We start from the raw sequence: 6,426 nt of genomic DNA, 5'->3' as shown, positions 1-6,426 counted from the left end.
AATTTTAAGCCTCGTGCTTCGGACAAGCCGCATCGGCCTATGAAATTTTCTCAGCCTTGGTACGAGGCTTGGAGAAAAAATTTTAAGCCTCGTGCTTCGGACAAGCCGCATCGGCCTATGAAATTTTCTCAGCCTTGGTACGAGGCTTGGAGAAAAAATTTTAAGCCTCGTGCTTCGGACAAGCCGCATCGGCCTATGAAATTTTCTCAGCCTTGGTACGAGGCTTGGAGAAAAAATTTTAAGCCTCGTGCTTCGGACAAGCCGCATCGGCCTATGAAATTTTCTCAGCCTTGGTACGAGGCTTGGAGAAAAAATTTTAAGCCTCGTGCTTCGGACAAGCCGCATCGGCCTATGAAATTTTCTCAGCCTTGGTACGAGGCTTGGAGAAAAAATTTTAAGCCTCGTGCTTCGGACAAGCCGCATCGGCCTATGAAATTTTCTCAGCCTTGGTACGAGGCTTGGAGAAAAAATTTTAAGCCTCGTGCTTCGGACAAGCCGCATCGGCCTATGAAATTTTCTCAGCCTTGGTACGAGGCTTGGAGAAAAAATTTTAAGCCTCGTGCTTCGGACAAGCCGCATCGGCCTATGAAATTTTCTCAGCCTTGGTACGAGGCTTGGAGAAAAAATTTTAAGCCTCGTGCTTCGGACAAGCCGCATCGGCCTATGAAATTTTCTCAGCCTTGGTACGAGGCTTGGAGAAAAAATTTTAAGCCTCGTGCTTCGGACAAGCCGCATCGGCCTATGAAATTTTCTCAGCCTTGGTACGAGGCTTGGACAAAAAAAATTTTAAGCCTCGTGCTTCGGACAAGCCGCATCGGCCTATTGAATTTTCTCAGCCTTGGTACGAGGCTTGGAGAAAAAATTTTAAGCCTCGTGCTTCGGACAAGCCGCATCGGCCTATGAAATTTTCTCAGCCTTGGTACGAGGCTTGGAGAAAAAATTTTAAGCCTCGTGCTTCGGACAAGCCGCATCGGCCTATGAAATTTTCTCAGCCTTGGTACGAGGCTTGGAGAAAAAATTTTAAGCCTCGTGCTTCGGACAAGCCGCATCGGCCTATGAAATTTTCTCAGCCTTGGTACGAGGCTTGGAGAAAAAATTTTAAGCCTCGTGCTTCGGACAAGCCGCATCGGCCTATGAAATTTTCTCAGCCTTGGTACGAGGCTTGGAGAAAAAATTTTAAGCCTCGTGCTTCGGACAAGCCGCATCGGCCTATGAAATTTTCTCAGCCTTGGTACGAGGCTTGGAGAAAAAATTTTAAGCCTCGTGCTTCGGACAAGCCGCATCGGCCTATTGAATTTTCTCAGCCTTGGTACGAGGCTTGGAGAAAAAATTTTAAGCCTCGTGCTTCGGACAAGCCGCATCGGCCTATGAAATTTTCTCAGCCTTGGTACGAGGCTTGGAGAAAAAATTTTAAGCCTCGTGCTTCGGACAAGCCGCATCGGCCTATGAAATTTTCTCAGCCTTGGTACGAGGCTTGGAGAAAAAATTTTAAGCCTCGTGCTTCGGACAAGCCGCATCGGCCTATGAAATTTTCTCAGCCTTGGTACGAGGCTTGGAGAAAAAATTTTAAGCCTCGTGCTTCGGACAAGCCGCATCGGCCTATGAAATTTTCTCAGCCTTGGTACGAGGCTTGGAGAAAAAATTTTAAGCCTCGTGCTTCGGACAAGCCGCATCGGCCTATGAAATTTTCTCAGCCTTGGTACGAGGCTTGGAGAAAAAATTTTAAGCCTCGTGCTTCGGACAAGCCGCATCGGCCTATGAAATTTTCTCAGCCTTGGTACGAGGCTTGGAGAAAAAATTTTAAGCCTCGTGCTTCGGACAAGCCGCATCGGCCTATTGAATTTTCTCAGCCTTGGTACGAGGCTTGGAGAAAAAATTTTAAGCCTCGTGCTTCGGACAAGCCGCATCGGCCTATGAAATTTTCTCAGCCTTGGTACGAGGCTTGGAGAAAAAATTTTAAGCCTCGTGCTTCGGACAAGCCGCATCGGCCTATGAAATTTTCTCAGCCTTGGTACGAGGCTTGGAGAAAAAATTTTAAGCCTCGTGCTTCGGACAAGCCGCATCGGCCTATGAAATTTTCTCAGCCTTGGTACGAGGCTTGGAGAAAAAATTTTAAGCCTCGTGCTTCGGACAAGCCGCATCGGCCTATGAAATTTTCTCAGCCTTGGTACGAGGCTTGGAGAAAAAATTTTAAGCCTCGTGCTTCGGACAAGCCGCATCGGCCTATGAAATTTTCTCAGCCTTGGTACGAGGCTTGGAGAAAAAATTTTAAGCCTCGTGCTTCGGACAAGCCGCATCGGCCTATTGAATTTTCTCAGCCTTGGTACGAGGCTTGGAGAAAAAATTTTAAGCCTCGTGCTTCGGACAAGCCGCATCGGCCTATGAAATTTTCTCAGCCTTGGTACGAGGCTTGGAGAAAAAATTTTAAGCCTCGTGCTTCGGACAAGCCGCATCGGCCTATGAAATTTTCTCAGCCTTGGTACGAGGCTTGGAGAAAAAATTTTAAGCCTCGTGCTTCGGACAAGCCGCATCGGCCTATGAAATTTTCTCAGCCTTGGTACGAGGCTTGGAGAAAAAATTTTAAGCCTCGTGCTTCGGACAAGCCGCATCGGCCTATGAAATTTTCTCAGCCTTGGTACGAGGCTTGGAGAAAAAATTTTAAGCCTCGTGCTTCGGACAAGCCGCATCGGCCTATGAAATTTTCTCAGCCTTGGTACGAGGCTTGGAGAAAAAATTTTAAGCCTCGTGCTTCGGACAAGCCGCATCGGCCTATGAAATTTTCTCAGCCTTGGTACGAGGCTTGGAGAAAAAATTTTAAGCCTCGTGCTTCGGACAAGCCGCATCGGCCTATGCAATTTTCTCAGCCTTGGTACGAGGCTTGGACAAAAAAAATTTTAAGCCTCGTGCTTCGGACAAGCCGCATCGGCCTATGAAATTTTCTCAGCCTTGGTACGAGGCTTGGACAAAAAATTTTAAGCCTCGTGCTTCGGACAAGCCGCATCGGCCTATGAAATTTTCTCAGCCTTGGTACGAGGCTTGGAGAAAAAATTTTAAGCCTCGTGCTTCGGAGAAGCCGCATCGGCCTAAGGATATTTCTTACCGAGGTAGAAGGCGGAAGAATTTTTTCTTTTTGTAGGGGGTGAAAATTACTTCCCGGGCAGAACGGCAAACAACTAATGTGTCGGGTACATAGTTGGGACCACCGGGTTGACGGCCGACCGTACCCGCCGTCGTTGCGGCGTACTCTTGAAATCTTGGAATCCCCAGGCGTCAAGTGCAACTTCATATCATGGGAGCAGTGAAGACCCGATCTTCACTGCACTGCTGGGATAGTAAAGGAAGGTTAGTAAGGCGCTGCTACCCTGTCCGATCTCCCAGCAGTCAGTTGGTAAAGGCGACATAGTGGCTGCACGACCCTACGCCGCCGGCCTACGGTCAACCGGGACAGTCCGGGTACGAAACATTGGTCCAGAGACGCAGGCAAAAATCAGTCGCACGGTACTAGCGTTGGTATCATCGCATCTGACACGTCTCGCAAAGGTCGCCCCGGTCTCAACCGGGAAACGGCCGGCGCACGGTAAAAAGCAAGGAGAGGCGGAAAAGAAAGAAGGAAAAATAATAAACGCCGCGGCGGCATGGCATGACGGAGGAAGACGAGGATGGGGGATGAGAGAGGCTTGGCTTTTTATCTCCCTCTTAGTCGTTACTCTTAGTCGTGTAAGCCGGTTGCGACGCACCTTTCGGCTTTCTTTCTCCGTCCGAACGACCGACGTAAAACGTCGAAACGCACGAACCCCAACCAGACGGGACAAAAATAATAAAAAGCGGACACGGCAGGCTGGTGGCGGAGGTAAACATAATTGTTGACCAACGGCACCTTGGCTTTCGGCCGATACCGATACGGGACAAAAAAGAACAAAATTGGTTGCGGGTACTTATCTGGTTGATCCTGCCAGTAGTCATATGCTTGTCTCAAAGATTAAGCCATGCATGTCTAAGTACATACTTTTACATAGTGAAACCGCGAATGGCTCAAACACCACAATTTATTTGCAAGACTGTTGTTCTTAATTAAAAAAAAAAATTATCCATTGTATCATTTAGAAAATTTTAATTATGACTGAATATTTGTTTTTGTAAATTTATATTTTTCAACTGAACCATATAAGTGAAGATAACTCCTATATCTATTTTTTTGGGAATGTTTATGAAATTTTTATTTTTACTTTGCCTTTAGTAGAATGAAATTAACAAGAAAGGTTGCACCACTGTTTTATCATTTTAGTTTCTAAAAGAACATTTTAAATGCTTTCTTCTTATTTAATTTCAAACTTCATCTGCATTTACAAATTGTGTTCTTCTGTCAAGGAATCAACAATCAATCTTCTGTAAAAATCTATACAATATTGGTCAACTTTGCACAACTCAAAGCTTGAAAAATAGCAAGGAAACCTATTTGTTAATTATATGAAATATACATTTTGACAAAGTATTATAAATTTCTATCTGAGGACAGAATAAGTGATGATCCATCTCAAAATAATATGAAAAGTTTGTGCAAAACCATTGACCATCAAAAGTTTGTGCAATATTATTGGTCAATGCATGTCAACTTAAAAAAGGAATGTAAATAGGCAAAAAATTGATCTTATATTAGAGTGTGTAAAGCAATGTTAAACCTTAAGAGAATAATTTTATTTATATGTATATAGAAAGAAGAGTTGTATTATTTTACATTTGTATGTTCACATGACAAGAAACATTTTTCATTAAAGTTTTTGATAAAAATGTTGTAATCAAATATGACAATATACACCTTATCAAAATAATTGTAAATGATATTAAATGAATACTCAGTGTAACTCTTAATTGTTCTTATTTTTAACACATTTATCTTCCATGTATTATTGTAAACTTCTTATGAATTTAGAAATCGTGGTATGAATGCCAATGAGACCTCTTTTCAATAGGGAAGAAATGACAAAAAATTAACAAATGAAAATCATGTAAGGCCTTCAACAATGAGCAAAACCCACAACCAAGTATTGCTAGATATCGAAGGCCCTGCACTTACAGATTTAAATAATTCAACAGAGAAACCAATTTTGATGATTTCATTAAAAGAACTGTATGAACAATTAATTTAACTGGGTCCTTTTTTAGTTTGTTTTAGATTATATGAAGACTAATTCAATTATGAATAGTGACAGTAAATTCAAAAGTCAACAATTGTTTATTTTATTATATATATATATACCACAGTTCATGGTGTAAGCAATTAAAGGCAAATTTAAAGGTACAGCCTTCATCAATTAGAAAACCCATACCAGATAGTTGGTTTTAAAAGGCTCTCATATGGTAAATGTGAATCAATTCAATTAAGAAAACTTTAAAGTCCAATATATAACAAAACAATTACGAAAAACAGGCGCCTGACTTGGGGCAAGCCGCAGGCAGGTTAAACGTGTTTGTGAGCAGTCAACCCTCTTCCTAACCTGGAACAGTGGTGTTACAGCAAAACATAATCAATGAAGGGCAATGGAATGTTGCAGGAATTAAATTGTCTGCTGCTACAAAAGAAATATTTAAAAAATCTCGGAAAATCCAGTTAAACATATTTGAATAAAGATTTGGAAAGGTGTAAAAGGTGAAGGGTAACATAAACAACTTTACAAAATGTGTGAAAAGATGAAAGACAACCTTTTGCATATTTTCAAAAGTTAGAAAAAGGTGGAAGGTGATATTTAGAAATCTTTTTTCAACAACAAAAGGTGAAAGGCGACATTTCTTTTACCTTTTGTAGCATCAAAAGTAGCAAGATGACATTTTAAGACATTTTTGCAATGACAAAAGATGAAAGAACACCTTTTGTTCTACGAAAGGTAACAAAATGTAAACTTCCAAAATGGATAACCTTTTGTGCACATTATGGCTTCTGAAAAATATGATCAAAGTTTTACCTTTTCTAAAACTACGCGTGCTTTTGGCTTTGAAAGCAGGCAGGATGGTATACATATAACAAGATTTTGCATCTATCCCCTCAAGTATTTTCGCCAGGGTAAGGGGGACACTCCAATAACACATAAATCGCTCTCTAGTCTAAACCTCGATGAAAGTATCACGACAAGAATTTATTTACCTGTGAATCTATCATTAAATCAAATCCTACTAAAAAAAAATCCGACACATGAGTTCATTTTCTAAAAATAAGAGACGTTTTGTCATAGAAAGCGCCACTATTTGATTGACATATTTAATTCGTGAGAAGTACAGTTAAATTTAACCTTTGACATGTGTCATCGCCCATTAACATGATTTATGTTACAAATCATTTAAAGCCATGCCTTACTCATTAACATATTTGATCCACTCAAAGCTACGCTTTTCGTGAATTAAATACGTTAATTCGTAAAAGGCGTGCTATAT

This window comes from Mytilus californianus, unplaced genomic scaffold (genome assembly GCF_021869535.1).
Source record: "Mytilus californianus isolate M0D057914Y unplaced genomic scaffold, xbMytCali1.0.p SCAF_42, whole genome shotgun sequence".
NCBI classification, from domain to species: domain Eukaryota; kingdom Metazoa; phylum Mollusca; class Bivalvia; order Mytilida; family Mytilidae; genus Mytilus; species Mytilus californianus.
Note: the sequence above shows the minus strand (reverse complement) of the source record.